Raw genomic sequence first — 23,168 nt, 5'->3', positions numbered from 1 at the left:
ACATTTGTTTGTTTTAAGCTAAAATAAAATGCTTATATGTATGTATCATTTTAATTTCCTGCTTTAAGCAACTTTTTCAAATAACAGTACACTATAGAAGATCAGATAGTGATGGATAAGAGGACTTCTATAATTAAAAAAAAGTGCACAGATAACTTTGGGCAAACTACTACTACTACCTATTATTACATAAAGCAAAAATATTAACTATCAACAAGTCTACTTATTAAAATGGCAAAAAGAAAAATCTAATTGACCAAAGCTGGGACTACTGTTTTTAAAATATGCCTCTGCTGCTATATTAGCTATTATCATTAATCAAAAGGCCAGCATGGTTAATATAATGGAAGTCTTAGAAGAAAATGGCTGCTGAAAAGACCACCAGGGGCCCAAGAATCAAGGTCTGAGTGTTACTGAACCGGAAAACAATGTTCTGAGTTCTCTTGATAGGAGAAATAGATAAGATGCTTTTGTTAAAACTTGCCTTGAAAGTTGTTAAAATAAAACACAAACAAAAATCAGACTTGAAAATTCCCTGAGCAGACAAAACCAGTCAGTCATATAAGCAGATCTTAATTTTTTTTTGTAAGACAAGCAAGGTTAACTTAACCTGGATCACTTCTTGGTTATGCCCCTGAAAATCTTAAGCAAAACTTAAAACTGTTTCCCAAAATTGATATGATGTAGCCACTAACCAACTCCCTTGGAGAAAATTCTAATATTGCAACCAATCACTGTAAATAATAAACATTTACTGTCTTCACACTATATAAGCTGCTTTGTAACAAACAATATGCCTCTGAGCCTCATTCCATGTTTTGATCTGAGTGCTCCCAGTTTACAAGTTGTCTTTTTGGTATGTGCACAATAAACTTTTACTAATTACTACTTCAGTGATTTGTTGCTTTTACTTGTTTTTTATGAACTTTTGACAGTTAATGGGGTCAGCAGTGGGATCTTTAGCCAATGACTCCCTGTGACCGGTGAGCAAACCACATGCCAGTACCCACAGAGCACTGTGCACTCACTGCTTTTTTGCAGACTACAGAGCTCTTGGGTAAGTCTTTCTAGGATCTGAGCTCTACTCTTTGCATTCTGAGCTCTCCAAGTTTACTGTGCACACTTGCTTTCTGTCTCTGTTGAAGCTTCTTAGTAAGATACCCTTTAAGGGAAAAAAAAACACATGATTCCTTGGGTTTTAGACAATGATAAACCTAGCAGGCTCCCGTAGGTTATTTGTTTCAGATATTCTAAAGGGTTCCAACTTGTCTAAATCTTCTTTTCCTTCTCCCTCCCTCTTACATGTATACCCACTATAGAACAGAATCTTGTGTCCTTCTGGAAAAATGGTTGGGCTTTACAAAGGATAATTTCGAATTGCAATGGCCACTTTGGGGAGCTATTTTAAAAAAAGATGATCCCTCTTAAGGGTGCCCTTTAAAAGAGAGGATCCCAGGGGCGCCTGGGTGGCTCAGCTGGTTAAATGTCTGACTCTTGATTTTACCTCCGGTCATGATCTCACAGTTCGTGGGATCTGCTTGGGATTCTCTCTCTTTATCTTTCTCTACCCCTCTCCTACTCTCTCTCTCCCTCTCAAAAATAAGTAAGCTTTAAAAATAAATAAAAGATTGGGGCGCCTGGGTGGCTCAGTCGGTTGAGCGGCCGACTTCGGCTCAGGTCATGATCTCACGGTCCGTGAGTTCGAGCCCCGCGTCGGGCTCTGTGCTGACCGCTCAGAGCCTGGAGCCTGTTTCAGATTCTGTGTCTCCCTCTCTCTCTGACCCTCCCTCGTTCATGCTCTGTCTCTCTCTGTCTCAAAAATAAATAAACATTAAAAAAATTAAAAATAATAATAATAAAAATAAATAAAAGAGAATCTCAAATCTCTCAAAAACAAGGAAATGCAATCCTTGGTTTGCAGAGGCCTCCAGAAGACAGAATGACTCTAAAATAGTCTAAAAGATTCATTACAACAAGTCAATGAAAACTTATGACAAAAGCCCTGAGTCTAAAGATTTGAATGACCCTCCAATTAACCCCTCTGTGCCTATCTTGATTCTCACAATCTATATGATCTTTCACCCTTTCCCTCAAACCTCCTAGGCTCCTAATGGTCTTGAGAGTAAAATCTTACCATGAACCAGTGGTCCAACCCAAAGCAGAATTTAAACCCTGGTTTGAAGCTGAGCTGCAAGCCATTATAAGCCATTTTCCAGACCCAAAGAAGAATCAAACTAAATTTATAGGAAATTTTAAGATAATTCTTGGAGCTTATGACCTGGGCTCATGGATTTGTACCAATTCATTCACATGGTGCTAAGTTAAGGAGACACCCAAAGGTGGCTCCATGCAATAGGCTGGAAAGATCCTTCTAAAAACTTAGACGATCCCACCATGTATGCCTCAAAAGATGGAATAAAAAAGAGAGAGAAAATTAGGTCAACTGCTCCTTAAAGCTATACCCAGGGTTTTTCCCTTGAGAAATGATTGAGCCTTAATACAATCCTGTCACTAGAAAAGGAATAAATTAGTTGCAAACACTGGAATTCTTTTAGAAGAGATATTTAGACAGCATCCTGGTCTTAGAAACCCTGACGCTAACTTCACCTGTCTGCTCATTTTATTAATGGGCTTCACCCTTGAGCTTAATGATTTATTAAGGAAACATAAATTAGAAGGGAAGATCCCTCTCCTTTCTGAGCCCCAACATTCTGCTGAGCATTTTGAAAGAGTTTTAGAACACAAAAAGTGTTATCAAGCAAATAAACTCATGGCCCATGATTATAACAACTATAGAACTAACTTTAGAATTAACTTTGCCTCTGTTGACAAGCATATCTGTCAATACTGTAAACAGAAAGGACAATTATCCAAGAAGAGAGAACTCTCAACCTCCATTCAGATCTCCAGATAATAATCAACACTGATGAGGCTTTAAGGTACTGCCCAGTAAGTTACTCCCAGTAATTCCTATAAATCATTAGAGTAAAATCAAACCTGAAATAAATGGAGAAAAATGTACTGTGCCAGTAGACTCCTTCCACTTTAAACCTCCACCATGACACATCAAGAACTTCCTCGAAGTAATTAGGAGAGCAAATATATTTTGTCTCTGGAGAAATAACCTTGGAATTTCCAGACTCAACAGACTCCAAAACATTATGTGTTCTATAAGCCCAAAATAATTGTCCTGAAGAGGCCAAACTCCATGATGAAGCAAATACTGTAGACCTCTCTGAAGCTTTTAATATCCTATGGACCTCTTCTTCCACAGATCTGGGAAAAATTCCAAAATTGCCCCCAATATTCCTTAAAACCCTAAGCCATACAAGGGCTCACCCCCATAACAGAAGATTTAATAAATCAAGGACTACTTATTCCCTGGTACCAGTCCTTCCAACACTCCTATCCTACCCAAAAAAAAAGCCCCATAGCCAAGGATGGAGATCTGTACAAGATCTTAGAGCTAAAAATAAAACTGTCATTCCAAGGCTTCCTGTAGTACCCAACCAAACGCTCTATTGTCAGACATTCCAACCAATTTTGAATCGTTTATGGTTGTATATCTGCCTTCTTTAGCATCCCAGTAGATAAGGAAAGTCAGTATTTGTTTGGAAAAATCAACAATATACTTAAGATAGTTATGCCTCCAGGAACCACTGAGGACCCTTCACATTTCTCACAAGTTCTACATCAGGATTTAAGTACATTATCATTTCCAAAAAATTCTATCCTAATTCAATATGTAGATGATTTACTTCTTTGCTCTTCATCCACACAAAACTGAAATTGACTCAAAATATCTACTGCAACAGCTAGCTTAAAAGGCCATAAGGCCTCCTGAGATAAACTTCAGTTTTCATAAGAAAAAGTACATTACCTTGGTCCTGATTTATCAGCAAAGGAATCTTTCTGTTTACAGAAAGAGTAAGTACCATCCAAAATTTCTTCAGATCTATAACAAAGAGACAACTTAGAGGCCTCCTTGGACTTGCAGGATACTGCCAATCCTGGGTCCTTTAGTTTTTCCTTATTGGCCTCTCCACTCTATGACTAAAAGGAACTCTCAGGAACCACTTCCTTAGGAAACAAAATATGAGGAAGCCTTTACTAAAATCAAACAAGCCTTACAAAATCCTTCTGCACTGGGTTCCCTGACTATATACCAAACATTTTACGATGTTCATGAACGTTGACACTGGGAGTCCTTACACAAGAACATGGAAGAAAAAAATAGACCTGCAAATTATAGTTTACAATTGGACCCAGCAGCCAGGGCACATTCAAATTGGTCACAGGCAGTTGCTGCAGCTGCTAAAATTGTAGAATCCTCTTCAGAACTTGTTCAAAGAAGTATTTTAAATCCGCAAGTTCCTCCTAATATACAAATTTTAACTGAGCGAACCCAGCATTTCTTAGCTAGTAGACTAACATGAGATTCTATTCCTGTCTCCTTCAAATCTGTGCATTCTTCCTTGCAACTCCTTAAATCTTCCTACCCTTCTACCCTTACCCAAAAAAGAAGAAAACTCATAATTGCACCAAATTGGTCTCTCAAAATCTGACTCCTAGATTAAATTTACAAGAAACTCCATTAACCAGTCCAGATTTAGTACTCTTAACATTGATGGCTCTTATGCCAAAAATTCTGAAGGGAAATATGAAGCTGGATATACTGCAACTGCTCAATATGAATTATTAGCAAGAGAAGTCCTTGGGGTGCCTGGGTGGCTCAGTGGATTAAGTGTCCAACTCTTGATCTCAGGGTCATGAATTTAAGCCCTGCACTGGACTCCACACTGGGTGTGAAGCATACTTAAAAAAAAAAAGAAAGAGGAGTCTTTCCTCAATTTAACTCAGCCCAACCTGCAGAATTATTTGTCCTCAAATGAGCATGTAAACTAGCAAAAGGAAAAACTGCAAATATTTACAATGATAGGAGGTATGCTTTTGGAGGAGTCCAAGATTTTATTTAGCATGCTCTGAAAACAGGATTTTTAACATCAAATGACACACCTATAAAAACACGAACCTCAGGTTGCTGATTTCCTCTTGGCACTGTTATTACCCTCACAAACTGCATTATCAAAACTGAGGCTCGTACCCACTAATCAGACCCTGAATATCAGAGAAATGTTATGGCTAACTTTCATGCTAAAGCTGTTAATTCAAGAAATTCCTAATGTACCAAAACTCTACAATTTAAATAAATGTTCTAAAAAGATCCAAATCACATTATTCATGACAATTTGTGTAACAGACAAAAAATTGTGTCAGATAATAGAAAACAAAAGTGGCACCACAAAGGATGCAAGTTCCATGAAAAAAGAAAACCCTGGGAAGGCCCAAACGGCTGTCCGGTGCTTCCTGAATCTCTCAAACAGCCACTCTTATGAGCACTGCACATGACTACCCACCATGGAATTGACAAAATGACCCAAATTATGAAAACTATTGGTGAGGTGACTGTTCTAAATTGGCACAACAGGTTTATAATCTGTGTTTAACCTGTCAGTCATATAACCCTATTAAAACTATTAAAGGGGCACCTGGGTGGCTCAGTAGGCTGGGTAGCCGACTTCGGCTCAGGTCATGATCCTGCAGTTCGCGGGTTCAAGCCCCTCGTCGGGCTCTGTGCTGACAGCTCGGAGCCTGGAGCCTGCTTTGGATTCTGTGTCTTCCTCTCTCTCTGCCCCTCCCGTGCTTGTGCTCTGTCTCTCTTTCTCTCTCTCTCAAAATTAAATAAACATTAAAAAAATAATAATAATAAAATAAAACTATTAAAGTAGCTTTGGGGAATTGCTCTCCCACCATCCAGACCATCAGAACATCTACAATTGGACTTCATTCAATTGCCTCCTTCTATGGGTTATCAATATGTACCTGTCATGACATGTCTATTTTCTAGATGGGTCAAAGCTTTCCATTGTTGGAAAGCTCATGCCACTACAGGAGGAAAGAAATCATTAGAAAATGTTTTCCACTATGGGGAATTCCAGGTAAAACTTCACGGCTTATGAGTTCAAGCCCTTATGTGGGGCTCTGTGCTGACAGCACAGAGCCTGCAGCCTGCTTTGGATTCTGTGTCTCCCTCCCTCTCTGCCCCTCCCCCACTCACGTCTGTCTCTCACAACCAAATAAACATTTTAAAACACACACACACACACACACACACACACAAGAAAGAAAAAAAAAACCTTACTTTCAACAGGTCAAGGAAGCTCTTAAACACCCTCCACATGAGAGGACTTTGTACTCCATACTTTGGAACTTGGACAATGGATGTTTTGGAAGAGACATCAATGAAAAATAGCAACTGAACCTCAATGGAAACTTCTCCTACACCAGTTAAATTACACGGTATTGAACATGGGTCCATGACTCTCAACTAAATAGAGTTCCCCCAGACACTGGAACTTGTAAACCTACAGCTGCCCAAAAATGAAAGATTTCCAAGAAAAAGTCTTCCCCTGCAGCAAACAACAGTATGGTATAGATAGTTTCTGCCCCAAATCACAGAACATTCAGCAGAATTCCTCATTCACTTCTAGGACTTGATTTATAACAATTGTTGTGTATTACTGTCTTGAAAATTAATTGTAAATATTTAAACTTAGGTTTCTCTTTGCATTGGAAATTTCCTCCACCCACAGTAAACACCCACTAAGGTCCACCATCCAACAAATACTTTCTTTTACTACTCAAAATGGTCATTGATTATGTTACCATTTAAATGCTCAGGAAGACTCCAATTAATATTAGAACCAGCTTCTATAAATGCTTGAATGATTAATTCAGGAAATGGTTTTATGAAAAGGTCTGATATCCTTCCCTTAGCCATTCAACTAATATTTATGTCCATTAATCTGACACTGGGAAGAAGCCTTAAAGGCCAAGGAATGGCCCATAACCACTGTAAACTTCATTGCTGGTAACCCGTGCCTATGCATAGAGAACCTCATTGATACTGGACTTGATTTGGGGCATGTTCCAGACTCACTCTGTAATCAAACCCTCTGGTTTGACACAGATGAAGGAGATTAGACTCCTAAATATAATGACCCAGATTTAAAATTAGAGAATGATGATACCTTTACTTATATTACCAAAGAAATTACTGAAGCTGTACCCTGGTTCAGTGAAAAATTGGTAGGCAAATGGAATGCCTCCATAACCCTACTGTATAAAGTAAATAACAGTTTCACTTACTGGATAGACAAATATTCAAGGCACCACTGGATAGGAAATCAATTGTTTATCAACAATAACATGACATATGGACTGTTAAGCCAACCAAATTCATAGGAATGTTTTTTGTTCCTATCTAAATTTAAGCTACAGCCATTCAAGATGGTAGTGTGCTGATGCCTACATGGCAAAGAATAACCATGATGTCCACGTTACCCCTGACTGGTGGGTCATGGGATCCACCCTAACTCTCTCTTAATAATACTGAGTAATTCATCCTCTGTGGTACTAACACAGTATACAGAGGCTTCCCACCCAAATGGTCTGGATGGTGTGGTTTACCATATTTTATACCCCAAAGACTAAAAAGGACTCTTTGAATTATATAAACTTAGGATTGTTTGTACATAAAGTAACTCCTCATAAGTTAGCTTCCCATGAACTTCCACATTTTATTATTCAAAAAAAGCTCTGGTTGGGGTGCCTGGGTGGCTCAGTTGGTTAGGCTTCCGACTTTGGCTCGGGTCATGATCTCAGAGTTTGTGACATGGAGCCCTGCGTCGGTCTCTATGCTCACAGCACAGAGCCTGCTTCAGATCCTCTGTCCCTCTCTCTGCCTCTCCCCCACTTGTACTCTCTCTCTAATGTAATTATTAAAAAACCCAAATAAACAAAAAAAGCTCTGGTTTTCATATTTGTTAGAGTGGTTTTTCCTCAAATGAGTTAATGAATTAGAAAAATCATGTATTTCTCCAAATATTTAAAAAATAAAAAACTATTAAATAAATGGTTTATCTCCAGTGGTACTGCAAAATGGAATAGGCCTTGATGCCTTGACTGCTCAACAAGGAGTTGCCTGTGCTACAACTGGTTAAAAAAAAAAATGTTGTTTCTATGTTGACCAATCAGGAATTATTATCCAAAATCTAAAGGATCTTAAATACCTGATAAAAATTTTTCATCAAATAAGTGACACCTCTTCTACAGGTCTGTTCTTTTGTTAAACCTTGGCTCCAGGGGGCACCTGGGTGGCCCAGTCAGTTGAGCGTTCGACTCCTGATTTTGGCTCAGATCATGATCCCAGGGTCATAGGATAGAGCCCCATGTCAGGTTCTGTGCTGAGCATGGAGACTGCTTAAGATTCTCTCTCTCTCCCTCTTCCCCTCTCCCTGACTCATGCACATGAGCCCTCTCCTCTGTCTCTCTGGGAAAAAAAAAAACAAAAAACAAACCTTGGATCCTGGAAATTTTTCAATCCTTGACTATTTTCCTCCTTACAGTCATCATATTAACCTCCCTAGTGTGTTGCAAATGCCTCCAGTTCAAATGTTTGTCAGTAGCCACTTGTACACCAAATTAGTATCCAAAAGGATCAAGCAACTGGATGAAAACAAGAACAATATAAATGATGAAGATGGTGACTATATGGCCCTCCAGCCTGACAACTAATTTAATAGAAACAGTGAATATGTGACTCTCTGGCCTGACTACATCATCGCTGGTAACTGACAGTAACACTACTGGCTGGTCATGCTCTCAACCTGCTGAGAGAGTAACCAAAGAGGGTGGAACTGTCAAAATCAAACACAAATGGAGACCAGACTTGATTTCCTGAGCAGACAAAACCAGTCAGTCACACAAGCGAAGCTTAAGTTAGCTTATTTTGCAAAGACAAGCAAAGTTAACTTGACCCCTTCTTGGTAGTGCCTCTGCAAATCAAAAGCAAAAGTTAAATAGTTCCCCAAAATCAGTATGAAGTAACCACTAACCAATTCCCTTTCATTTGAAAAAATTCTAATACTGTAACCAATCACAATAAAGAATACTCATTGCCTTCATACTATGTGAGCTGCTTTGTAACAATAGATCTCTGAGCTTCATTCCACGTTTCGGTATTAGTTTGCAAACTGTCTTTTTTGGAGTGTGCACAGTAAATTTTTACTAATTATTACTGATTTTACAGTTTTTTATGAACTTTTGACAGGCCTAGACTTTCTCTACAACACAGTATTTAAAATTTCTTTCCAGGGGCGCCTGGATGGCTCAGTCGGTTGAGCGACCAACTTTGGCTCAGGTCATGATCTCATGGTCTGTGAGTTTGAGCCCGGCATCAGGCTCTGTGCTGATAGCTCAGAGCCCGGAGCCTGCTTCGGATTCTGTGTCTCCCTCTCTCTCTACCCCTGCCCCGCTCATGCTCTGCCTCTGTCAAAAATAAATAAACATTAAAAAAAATTAAAATTTATTTCCAAATCTGATACAAACCATGGGTTTTTCTCAGAAAAACAACAAAATGCACATTATACATAAGCATCCAGTTAGAATGAATTTAGGTACAATAGTTTCTTACCAGATTTCCTTAAAAACCTATTGATTTAAACTATTAGAGAGCTCTCAGTGATAGTACTCTAAAGCTTCTCATTGCATTCATTATTCAACAAATATTCATTGAAGGCCTCCTACATTTAAGCCTTGTGGGAGCTTGAGTGGGAGGGTGCTGTTTCAGATGCAGGAGAAAATTATGGAATATCAGAATGCAGGGGTTTAATGTGAGAGCAGGTGGTAAAAAAGTGGAGGCCAAATCCTGTATCTATTCAAATGTGAAGTTTGAAAATAAAGGAATGAAAGAAATAAGGTATTAGCCAGAGTTCTAGCAAGGCCAGGCAAAAGAGGTTTCCCCCCCAAAATAGGGAGTACTTTTTGAAAGACGAGACGATCACACATACTAGGGAGAAGGGTAATACTTGTACAAGTAAAAAATATCAGAAGTAAAATCAACCTTACGTTCAGATGCAATTAATCTATTTAATGCCTAATACGTGCTAGGAAATACACTAAGCAATTTCATACACGTTATCTTCTTTAATCCTCACGACAACCTTATAAGATAGATAAACTTCTGAAACAAACAAAAAAAGACAAAAAGAAATACAGAGATGGAAGGAAGATGAGAGAGGTCATACCAAATGACTCTAATAATTTCAGTAACGGAAACAGGAGAAGAAAAAGAAGGAGGGCTTGACGGGAATAGACCAGAGCACTAACATTTACTGTCTACCATGTGTCAGGCACTGTTACATCTTTACATATAAATTCCATATAATCCTGTTTAGTATTTAGTATTCATTTAATTGAAGAATTTGAGATTGTGAGAGTGTCCCAAGATCTAACAGCTGGCAAGTGGTAGGGTGGTGATTCAAACCCAGGTCTACAAGACTACAAATGCTGTTTCTTTCCACTATACCACAATGCTGCTTCAAAATCAGGAATGTGCAAGGGAATAAAAGGATCATGAGGCTGCAAAGGTCCAGTTATAATTAGCATGAATAATGCCAATTCCATGCCCTCCCCTCCATGGGTTCAACTACCCAAGTAAAAAGTATTTAGAATGGGAAGTTGCTAAAGTTGTAATAAATTAATATGTGCTTTTTTCCCAACGATTTTTTTCCTTTATTTTAAGTAATCTCTACACCCAGGTTTGAGCAGGGCTCAAACTTACAACCCCAAGATTAAGAGTTGCATGCTCTACTGACTGAACCAGCCAGGTTCCCTAATATGTACTTTTAAGAACTAAAATAGGGCAGGCGAGTTCTAGTCTCCTTCAAATTATTATCGTTATTTATTACCTACAAAATATTAGGCACTGGGTAGTCTTACAGGACTTGCTACCTAACCACTTGAAGCTACAATTTATGAATGATATTTGCTAGTATCATTATAGTCAAAATATTGTAGCACATATTTGACATTTGCAAAGACAGTAAATCTTAAAAGTTCTCCTCAAAGGAAAAACATTTTTTATTGTGTATGGTAATAGTGGGGAACTAGACTTATTGTGGTGACATTTTGTGGTGTATATAAATATCAATATCAAATCATTATGTTGTACACTTGAAACTAATATAATGTTATATGTCAATTATCTCTCAATTTTTAAAAAGTCCAAAATTCAACACTAACCTAAGGAAGTGTTCTCATGTTGATCAAAATATCAGAAAATGCCAGCCTAAGAATAACTTTCCTTTCATTTTGAAAACTGATTTTAGTTACAAGGAATAAGAGTAAGGCCTAACACTAACAGACATAAAACTGTTGTCAAAAACCAGAATATAGGCCCACTTATTCTTGTCTTTTTATGACAAACTGCAAAAGACTAAAATGGATCAAAAAGATCACCAGGGATCTTCAATGGAAAACTAGGCATTGTGTAATGTATGCCTTTCCTAAATATCTGAGCCTATAGCATTTGCATCTTCCATGATCTTTGAGTTATTTTATAAATGTAAGTTGTAGATAACTGATAGCAATGCAAAGGATTCTTGTCCATATACATGCAAAAAAATTCTGTCCAGTGGAAGGAGGAATGATTTCCCTCATGTCCCTGTAAAAAAAGCCAGTTTTACATCAATTTGTAAATTCACTTCAGCATTCTTTTTTTTTTTTAATGTTTTTACATTTTTTATTTTGAGAGAGAGAGAGAGAGAGCGAGAGAGAGAGAGAGCGCGCGCGCACAGGTGGGGGAAGAACAGAGAGAAAGAGAATCCCAAGCAGCCCCAATGCGGGGCTCAAACTCAAACTGTGAGATCATGACTAGAGCCAAAATCAAGAATCAGACACTTAACAGATTGAGCCACCAGGTGCCCCCATTTCAGCATTCTTGATCATATATATACATACATATGTATGTATAGTACCTGAATTCTCTTTTAAACCACTTTTAACATCTTACAGGTTCTCCAATTAATTTAATTAAATGAAAACTTTTACATGTGTGCATTTTATACTCATGTGAAAATCATGATTTGCTTAATTTTTAATCCTTTAATAAGGAATTTCATAAAATATGTAGTAGATACAATGATAAATGAAAATTTTACTGCAAAAGCTTAAGGAAGGGAAACATCCTTTTCTACTCCTGTATATATATATTTAAGGCCAGATAAAACATACCTTGTCTCTTTTCAGTTCTGAAATTTTAAGACTCTAAGAACCAGTCATTGTTAAAGTTGGCCATTCTTTTTTTTTTTTTTTTTTAATTTTTTTTTTTCAACGTTTTTAATTTTTTTTTGGGACAGAGAGAGACAGAGCATGAACGGGGGGGGGGCAGAGAGAGAGGGAGACACAGAATCGGAAACAGGCTCCAGGCTCCGAGCCATCAGCCCAGAGCCTGACGCGGGGCTCGAACTCACGGACCGCGAGATCGTGACCTGGCTGAAGTCGGACGCTTAACCGACTGCGCCACCCAGGCGCCCCTCAAGTTGGCCATTCTTGAAAGAGCCCATAACTGACAAAAAAAATTATTTGAATGATATTCTCAGCTGCCTTTTTCCCCTAATGCACAGTGTCAATGTAGCACTGTCTCAAGAAAAGAAACTTCATTATTTCAGAAATGCTTAGAATCTTTTGTCTGAACTACTTTTGTTAATTATAGTCACCAAAAAAATAGATGGTGCATTTTCATACTGAACTAAAAATCTACATTTGACAAATGCTTTTTCTAATCCAAAAGATTTTCTGCCAGTCGACATCTGTATAATCATAAGAATACTAACTACATCTGTGTTGTTTTCAAAATAATAATTGTCTTCTATTGGTGTGTGTAGCATTAAAAGACAGAATGATTAAATAAACACTAATTTAACTTGAATATATATATATATATATATATACACATATATATACAGCTTAAAAAGACAAAACCAGAAATCAATATCCAAACTAAACATTAAATCTGCAACATGTTTTAAACTCATTAAACTGGTACATTAGGAAAAGGTCTATCAATGCTCAGATCTGGCTTTCTAAGACCCAAATTAAAAATATCTTTACTACTACTAGCCTCAGTGGAATTACTGATTTCACAAAGCAGCTTTTTTCCTCACTCAGGATCAAACTAATTGCTGACACTCTGAGGAAAGAAAGAATAAAATCAACTTGTACCAAAATCTTTATACTCAGCATTCATTCAGATCCTTCCAAACTTCTCTCTTGGCTTATAACATGCCAGAAAAATATTGCTCTAGCAAGTAATTATTTTATCCAAAAACGAACAGGGCAATTTAGGTTGGAAATAATTTGCTGTCCATGTCATTCATAAATCCACACTACTGTATTATAATTCCTAAAATTAATGCATAATGCATACAGCATATCATGCATTAAATATTTTAAAAGTTTTCATCTAGTTGAAATTAGTTAGGTAATACTATCAGATTTAAAAGCATGAAAAGTTAACTTTTTCTTCTCCTCACCTCTACTGTTTCCAAACCAACAGGAACCTTTCAGGTAGTAATGTGTGTCAACTGGGAAAAAAAGAGAACGCAGACAAACAAGTGAAAGAGTTACAGAAGGCTAATCCCAAAAGGAGATGTTGCCTTTTCCAAGTTGCAACCGAACTTAAAGGGCTATAAGAAGTCTTCACCATTTTCAGGAGTTCAAGATAGGTATGTATTGGGGCGCCTGGGGGGCTCAGGCAGTTGAGTGTCCGACCCTTGGTTTCAGCTCAGGTCATGATCTCACTGTTCATGGGATTGACCCTATGTGTCCAGGTTCTCTTGGGATTCTCTCTCTCTCTCTCTCTCTCTCTCTCTATCTCTCTCTGTTTCTCAAAATAAATAGATAAACTTAAAAAAAAGATAGATATGTATTGTCCTCCTTCTTAGGAATGTAACTCATTCCAAAACTTTTTGTTCTGACTCTTCTGAAGGTTCTTCTACTGCCACCAATTAGCATGTGTTTATAGGAGTCTATTAAAGCTTTGTAAAAGTATCTTTCAAATACCAAGTAAAAAAAATAACTGAGTCATTTAAAATAAAAGCTTTTCCCCCCTACCCCAATTCAACAATGTATATAAATCTGGAAACCAAGAAATATAAAACAGGTAAATGATTAAGTACAGGCATTTCTTCTCCAGAAGTGGGAAGGCAGCTAATTCTATATAACTTCCTATTCACTAAGCTATCTTCTTCTTTCAGATCATCAGAGAATTTGGGTGAATCTCTCATAATGTACAAATCCAGAGAGAAAGGTAAAGAAAGATGTAAAGGGGGAAGAAAAAGAAAACAAAATGGAAAAAATACAAAAATGTAATGTTCACACTGCCTGTTCAATCATAAATAAATACAGCAAAACATATTCACTGCTATGCTCCTTTCATCTAATGAAAAAAGGGAAAAAAACAAGACAATAACACATATCATAAAATACCTCAACTTTTCTATTTTACCTCCATAGCAAGATCACTATGCAAGGCGAGCAAAATCTTTTCAGATGGGGTCAGGCAGTAGAGCAGTTCTAGAGACCATTCCTTAATACTATTCAAAGTCTTTTATAACAGGGGCGCCTGGGTGGCTCAGTTGGTTAAACATCCAGCTTCGGCTCAGGTCACGATCTCACAGTCTGTGGGTTTGAGCCTTGTGTCAGGCTCTGTGCTGACAGCTCAGAGCCTGGAGACTGTTTCAGATTCTGTGTCTCCCTCTCTCCCTGCCCCTTCCATGCCCCCTCAAAAATAAACAAACATTTAAAAAAATAATAAGTCTTTTATAACCTGATTTACCATCTGCTCTGGAGTCCTCAAGTTTAAAATTATTTCTATCACCTACCCACTTTTCAAGCGCTAAAAGTAAAGGCGGGGGAGGGCGCCTGGGAGGCTTAGTCAGTTAAGCGACTGACTTCAGCTCAGGTCATGATCTCATGGTTTGTGGGTTTGAGTCCCGCATCGGGCTCTGTGCTGACAGCTCAGAGCCTGGAACCTGCTTCGGATCCTGTGCCTCCCTCTCTCTCTGCCCATCCCCTGCTCACGCTCTGTCTCTGTCTCTCTCAAAAATAAATAAACATTAAAAAAAGAAAGAAAGAAACAAACAAACAAACAAACAGGCATCCAAATCAGCTTGGAGGAAGTCAAACTTTCACTCTTTGCAGACGACATGATATACTAATATGGAAAACCCAAAAGATTCCACCAAAAAACGGCTAGAACTGATCCATGGATTCAGCAAAGTTCCAAGATGTAAAATCAATGCACAGACAGGGCACCTGGGTGGCTCAGTCGGTTAAGCATCCAACTCTTGGTTTCAGCTCAGGTCATGATCTCACAGTTTCATGGGTTTGAGCCCCATATTGGGCTCTGGGCTGGCAGTGCAGAGCCTGCTTGGGATTCTCTGTCTCCCACTCTCTGTCCCTCCCTCACTTGCACTATCTCTGTCTCTCTTAAAATAAACAAACTTTAAAAAAATTGTTTTAATCAATGTATGCAAATTTATTTCATTTCTATACACCAATAATGAAGCAGCAGAAAGAGAAATCAAGGAATTGATCCCAATTACAAGTGCACCAAAAACCATAAAATACCTAGGAATATAAACATAACCAAAGAGGTGAAAAATCTATACACTGAAAACTAAAAAGCTTATGAAAGAAATTGAAGACACACAAAAAAATGGAAAAACATTCCATGCTCGGGCCCTAGAAGAACAAATATTGTTAAAATGTCAATACTACCAAAGCAATCTACGTATCGAATGCAATCCCTATCTAAATACCACCAGCGTTCTTCACAGAGCTTAAACAAACAATCCTAAAATTTGTATGGAACCAGAAAAGACCCCGAATAGCCAAAGCAATCCTGAAAAAGAAAACCAAAGCTGGAGGCATCACATTCCCACACTTCAAGATGTATTACAAAGCTGTAATCATCAAGACAGTATGGTACTGGCACAAAAACAGACACTTAGATCAATGGAACACAATAGAGAACCCAGAAATGGACCCGCAAACATATGGCCAGCTAATCTTTGACAAAGCAGGAAAGAATATCCAATGGAATAAAGACAGTCTCTTCAGCAAATGGCGCTGGGAAAACTGGGCAGCAACATGCAGAAGAACGAACCTGGACCACTTTCTTATACCACACACAAAAATAAACTCAAAATGGATGAAAGACCTAAATGTAAGACAGGAAGCCATCAAAATCCTAGAGGAGATGGGCGCCTGGGTGGCTCAGTCAGTTGAGCGTCCGACTTCAGCTCAGGTCACGATCTCGCGGTCTGTGAGTTCGAGCCCCGCATCGGGGTCTGGGCTGACAGCTCAGAGCCTGGAGTCTGCTTCCGTTTCTGTGTCTCCCTCTCTCTCTGCCCCTCCCCCGTTCATGCTCTGTCTCTCTCTGTCTCAAAAATAAATAAATGTTAAAAAAAATTTTTTTTTAAAAAATCCTAGAGGAGAAAGCAGGCAAAAACCTCTGACCTCGGCCACAGCAACTTCTTACTCAATACATCTCCACAGGTAAGGGAAACAAATGCAAAAATGAACTTTGGGACCTCATCAAGATAAAAAGCTTCTACACAGCTAAGGAAACAATCAGCAAAACTAAAAGGCAACCAAGAGAATGGGAGAAGGTATTTGTAGATGGCATATCAGATAAAGGGTTAGTATCCAAAATCTATAAAGAACTTATCAAACTCAACACCTAAAAAAACAATCCAGTGAAGAAATGGGCAAAAGACATGAATAGACACTTCTCTAAAGACATCCAGATGGGTAACAGACACATGACAAAATGCTCAACATCACTCATTGTCAGGAAAATACAAATCAAAACCACAATGAGATACCACCTCACGCCTGTCAGAATGGCTAACATTAACAACTCAGGCAATAACAGATGTTGGTAAGGATATGGAGAAAGAGGAACCCTTCTGCACTGCTGGTGGGAATGCAAACTGGTGCAGCCACTCTGGAAAACAGTATGGAGGTTCCTTGAAAAATTAAAAATAGAACTACCCTATGACCCAGCAACTGCACTACTAGGTATTTATCCAAAGGATACAGGTATGCTGTTTCAAACAGGCACATGCACCCCAACGTTTATAAGCAGCGCTATCAACAATAGCCAAAGTATTGAAAGAGCCCAAATGTCCACTGACAGATGAATGGATAAAGAAGATGTGGTATGTGTGTGTGTGTGTGCGTGTGTGTGTGTGTGTGTATATATGTGTGTGTGTGTGTATATATGTATGTATGTGTATATATATATATATATGTGTATATACACATACATACATATATATATACATACAATGGAGTATTACGATCAAAAAGAATGAAATCTTGCCATTTGCAACTACATGGATGGAACTGGAGTGTACTATGCTAAGTGAAATTAGTCAGTCAAAGAAAGATAAATATCATATGACTTCCTTCATAAGTGGAATTTAAGATACAAAACAGATGAACATAAGGGAAGGGAAGCAAAAATAATATAAAAACAGGGAGGGGGACAAAACATAAGAGACTTAAATATAGAGAACAAATTGAGGGTTGCTGGAAGGGTTGTGGGTGGAGGGATGGATTAAATGAGCAAGGGCCATTAAGGAGAGCACTTGCTGGGATGAGCACTGGGTGTTAAAAGTAGGGGATGAATCACTGGATTCTACTCCTGAAATCATTATTGCACTATATGCTAACTAACTTGGATGCAAATTAAAAAAAAATAGAAAATAGAAAATATAACCAATGAATTGATAAATATGGATAAGGAGATTTCCAGGCAGAATATTAATTGTCAACTAGTTTTTTTCAGCTAAGTATCATAAAGTACAGGTAGAGAAAAGTGAGAAAAAGAAGGAATTATATAATTTTTAATAAGAATATAGAGGAAATATAAAAGGAGTCAGGTCTTCCTAGGTCCAAAAATAAAACTGTTTCTTCTTTTTGAGTGTTTATTTATTTTTGAGAGAGAAAGAGAGCCCACCTAGTGTGAGTAGGGGAGGGGCAGAGAGAGAGGGAGACAGAGGATCTGAAGTGGGCTTTGTGCTAACAGCAGAGAACCCAATGGTGGGCTTGAACTCATGAACTGTGAAATCATGACCTGGGCCAAAGGTGGACACTTAACCAATTGAGCCACCCAGGCACCCACAAAATAAAACGGTTTCTTACTTCCATATAGCAAACATTTCTCCGGTTAAGAAATGCCCTCTGGACAAAGATCAAATCCAAGGCAGTGTCAGGGAAACAGAGACTAAAGATTAAACTTTTGTTTGGACCAAGGGTTGGCAAACTTTTTTCTGTAAAGGGAAAGATAAATATTTTAGGCTTTGAGGGCCATATACAGTCTCTGTTGAACATTCTTCTTTTTTTTTTTCACAACCTTTAAAAAGGTAAAAACAAATCTTAGCTCACTGGCAATAGTTTACCAACCCTAGTGTGGACTCCCAAGAGATTTAAGGTGTTGTCTTACAATTCCTTTCAAACAAAAGGCCTTCTAAGAATCTCAAAGGTTTTGTCCCACAAAAACCTTAAATGGAGCTGATTCAGGACATGCTACCCCAAAATAAGGTACCTCTGCATATTGAATATTTTAAGATGAAGAAGCTGGAGCAAATGGCAGAAACAGGAAGGTCACCCTGACCTTTCCTCTGCTCTTCTCCCCTTGAATAGGTCATAAAATGCTCATGAGAGGTAGCCTCCCTATACCTGGAAGAAGAGAGCACTCCTATCTCTGAAGACAAAGGGACATAGAAAAGAATCCTAACGAACAAGCCTTGCTAAATTTCCTCCAGTTAACTACACTTACCTCATACTCTTTGTCCTATCACATTTCTCCACAACTGCCCAATCTTCATCAAACCTAGCATAAAAATACTCAGGTTTAAATCTTTCTTTAGGTTAAAAATAGAACTACCCTACAATCCAGCAATTACATACTAGGTACTTATCTAAAGAATACAAAAGTAATTCAAAGGGATGCATGCATCCCAACGCTTATTTATAGCAGCATTATCTACAATAGCCAAACTATGGAACTAGCCTGTGTCCATCAACTGATGAACAAATAAAGAAGACAGAAAATATAGTTTGTGTATACACATACATATGTATACACACATATATACATACATACATGTATATATACATACACACACACAATGGAATATTACTCAGCCATAAAAAAGAATGAAATTTTGCCATTTGCAACAAAGTGAATGAGCTAGAGAGTATTATACTAAGTAAAATAGGTCAGAAGTCAGGAGAGGAGAGAAATACCATATGATTTCACTCATATGTAGAATTTAAGAAACGAAACAAATAAGCATGGGCGGCAGGGGGGGGGGGGGAGAGGGAGGCAAAGCAAGAAACAAGACTCAACTATAGAGAACAAACTGATAGTTACCATAGGTGAGATGGGTGGGAGGGATGGATTAAATAGGTGACAGGGATTAAGAAGGGTATTTGTTGCAAAGAGTACCAGGTGCTGTATAGAAGTGTTCAATCACTAAATGGTACACCTGAAACTAATATTACACTGTATGTAAACTAACTAGAATTTAAATTTAAACTTAAAAAATAAACATTTCTTCAGGTCTTCATTTTGTTATAAAGGCTTCCGGGTCACATAAAACTTATATTAAGTAAATGTGTATGCTTTTCTCCTTTTAATCTGTCTTTGTCAGTTTTTTTTAATTTTTTTTTTTTAACGTTTATTTACTTTTGAGACAGAGAGAGACAGAGCATGAACGGGGGAGGGTCAGAGAGAGAGAGGGAGACACAGAATCTGAAACAGGCTCCAGGCTCTGAGCTGTCAGCACAGAGCCCGACGCGGAGCTCGAACTCACGAGCCGTGAGATCATAACCTGAGCCGAAGTCGGACGCTTAACCGACTGAGCCACCCAGGCGCCCCTGTCTTTGTCAGTTTAATTTTCAGACCCAGCCAGGGATCTTAAAAGGGTCAAGGAAACCTTTTTCCTCTTCTACAGAGCCTAAGGTAGAGAAAGGTTGATGTTAGTGTGTAAGTATGGCTTTTGTCTAACAGAGTGAACCCCTCAAAAAGATTCCTAGAGAATTTAAAATTCAGAAACAATGTCATTTGGACTAAAAAAGACAGACAATACAGGGGCGCCTGGGTGGCTCAGTCAGTTAAGCGTCCGACTTCAGCTCAGGTCATGATCTCAGGGTCCGTGAGTTTGAACCCCACGTCAGGCTCTGTGCTGACAGCTTGGAGCCTGGAGCCTGTTTCAAATTCTGTGTCTCCCTCTCCCTCTGTCCCTCCCCTGCTCGCTCGCTCTCTCTCTCTCTCAAAAATAAACAAACATTAAAAATAAAATAAAAAAGACAGTACAAAATGAAAAGAGGTTTTTGGGACACACACCCACTTCATGCTCAAATCACTATGGTTCAGGAAATGACTGAACTGCAAACAAAGGATACATTTTATAAAAAAGGAAGGATAATTCAGAGGGCAAAACCAAGAGTATAGAGGATGATTCCTAGGCAATAAAGCTGAGCCCTAATCACAGAAATGATAATATTGGCCTGGCTGGATTTCAGAATTGCTGTGGATCAGTGACTACTGTGTTCCTTACATTTTTCTTTATTTTTGAAAAGGAACGTCCACAGTGGTTATCTTATGCCGTCCACTGTTTCTTATTGGGTGGGCTAGATATGGGGAGAGATAACATACCTCTTTAGTTTGCAGGCCTTCAAAATGAAAGCAATGGTACTCAGGGAACCATACCCAAGGAGCTGTATCCAAACTGCCTTATCTGAACCTGGATCTGATTTAGATGACAGGATCCTAGACCTCAAGCCTGAGCCTGATGCTGTCCTAGATAAGACCCCCTTGAGAAGCGGTAAGTGTGTTTTGCACTTGGGAGGAATGTAAGTAAGTAAGTTGTGGCCAGAAGGACTGAGGTGCTTTGAAATATGTCTGCATTTTCTTGACACTCTTCCCAGAAAGAGGTGGGGTCTAATTCCCTTCCCTCTGAATATGGGTTGGCCTTAGTGACTCGCTTCTAACAAATAAAATGCAGTAGAAAGGACACTGATTCTGAATTTAGGTCATAAAAAACAATACGGCTCCCTTCTGGCTCTCTTATTTAGAACAAGTGCTTTTGGAGGCCTATGCTTCTATGTAAGAAGTCTGGCTACTATGAAGCCCCTAGGCTGAGACTACACAGAAATAGAGACAGAGATGTCTGAGGAGCTATTCCAGCTCCTAGCTATTTGGACTTTCCCACCCAAGTGCCAGACATGTGAGTCTAGAAGGAAGCCTCTGAGATAACACAAGACCCATCACACTACAAATACATGAAAGAACTTGTGCAAGAATCACTTAGATCAGCCTAGTCAACACCCAGAACCTTGACACTTTTATGCCATGTTTGTAGTCATTTTGTTCCTTAGCAACAGATAACTGCAACAGCATGCCTGGAGACCCTAGCCTGCATGTTGGAAGGTGAAACTTAGCCTGCCTTTCTATATATACCAACCAAATGACCTCAGACAACATCTTTAGCTCATCCAACTCCTCCTCCTTCTTCCCCCTCCCCCAGACCCACTGAAATATTTGATTTGACCCTGGTAAAAAAATACTTTATGACTTAATACACACAATTACAATGTGATAATTATTATGTTTCAAATTGTATGCCAATCTAACTTTAAGTGTTACTTGAAACCACCTATATTTACACACATAGTCCATGCTTCTTACTAGCATATTATTTTAGTTATTTTACAAATACTTTTGAAATGATCAAGTAATGGTAGTCATACGACCTCCTCTGTAACGTAACACTAATTTATAGTGTCTTAAAATGTGGTTATACCTGCAACAGAACTAGAATAATTATCACTAATATATAATAACCACTATTTCCAAGGTCTCTTTATTTTTAAATGCTATGATGTAAGTTCAGAGAAAATAAATCATCTGCATTTGAATATATACAATTCAATGTGTTTTAGATCACTGGCAGGGAATTTAATGTTCTAGCTCTTAGAAGAAAAAATGGAATTTGATGTTCACAGATTATAAACATGGTTAAGCTCATATTCCACTGAGAAACTAAAACAACTGAGCCAAGAACTAACTGGCTCCAGCAGAACGGAAGAAGTTACTCTGGAACAGGAAGAGCAAGGAGGCCTGAGGTGAAGATAACTTACTCTTAAAATTCTCCATTGTATAAGCATTCCCAAAGAGACATTTTAAGGAAAAAAGCCTTAATTGTCTATAGCTACCAAATAACTAAAACATCCTAAATTATTTAGCAGTTTAATTAACCTTTTCTCACTCTTTCCTAGACTGTCAAATGTTTGATTTTTTTAGTAAGCAAGCACTGAGAAGAAAAAGTCAAATATAATCACAATCAGTTTGAGAAGAAATTTGAAAAAAATAAGCACCCTGCATATTTTTTGTGATTCTTTGACCACTGAGTATTGAATACACACAAAGTTTGAGTAACTAAAAGGAAAAAGAAGGTCAGTATGCAAAAGTCTATTTAACCCACACGACATGGCTGATTTTAATTATCAGCCTGGGTTATGGGTCCTGATAGCAGAGTCATTTGAAAGAAAAATTTCTTTCTTACTCATAGGCAAAAGCTTGGGCCCTAAACAAATTGTGAAATAAATAAAGGTCACTTCCCAAAGAGAATCCATAACTACTTAATTCTTCCTACCTCATGCAAAAGTCCCCGTTCTTCAGTAAAACTGTCTTTAACTGTCAGAAGGTACTGAAAAACACTAAATTCATTGAACACTTAAGAATGAATATTTGAGAGCCCCTAACCTCCCATGAGATAAAAGATTATGAACAATACAATGCAACATAGTGGAAAAAATTCTGCAGTCCCCCCAAAAAATGCCTTTTAAGCTCTACATCAAAAAAAGGTGGCCTTCTACTTACCATTGTATCTCCCAGTACCTAGTACAGGGATAATAAACACATTAGTGAGCACTAAACACTTTACATAAATGAATAAATATCTTGCTTTTATCTCCTTTATAAGAAACTTGCATTCTAGTTCCACTCTACCAGTAACAAGCTACACAACTCTGGGAAAAGTATTTGCTCTCTCAAGCTTTAGATTCCAATATACTGCACAACATAAAATGAGGTGAGGTGAAGACTGAGGAGGATTAGACAGTAAGCCTCAGGAGGGCAACAACTCCGTCTTATTCACCTCTGTAACCCAGTATCTAATAAAGTG

At 38.2% G+C, this 23,168-nt stretch overlaps 1 protein-coding gene and 1 long non-coding RNA gene across 5 annotated transcripts in view; one reads left to right on the top strand and one right to left on the bottom strand.

Moving 5' to 3' along the window:
• LOC125919029 (uncharacterized) overlaps positions 1-15,012 on the top strand; it is a 46,012-nt gene extending 31,000 nt beyond the window's left edge. Inside the window, exons 2-3 of the long non-coding RNA XR_007456661.1 lie at positions 13,460-13,628; positions 14,160-15,012. This is a non-coding gene — a long non-coding RNA (uncharacterized LOC125919029). The remainder of the gene's footprint in view (positions 1-13,459; positions 13,629-14,159) is intronic.
• SPATS2 (spermatogenesis associated serine rich 2) overlaps positions 1-23,168 on the bottom strand; it is a 148,641-nt gene that overhangs the window by 96,868 nt on the left and 28,605 nt on the right. The window lies entirely within an intron of this gene.

This window comes from Panthera uncia, chromosome B4, assembly GCF_023721935.1.
Source record: "Panthera uncia isolate 11264 chromosome B4, Puncia_PCG_1.0, whole genome shotgun sequence".
Classification (NCBI taxonomy): domain Eukaryota; kingdom Metazoa; phylum Chordata; class Mammalia; order Carnivora; family Felidae; genus Panthera; species Panthera uncia.
Note: the sequence above shows the minus strand (reverse complement) of the source record. Positions and strands in the feature narration are given on the sequence as shown.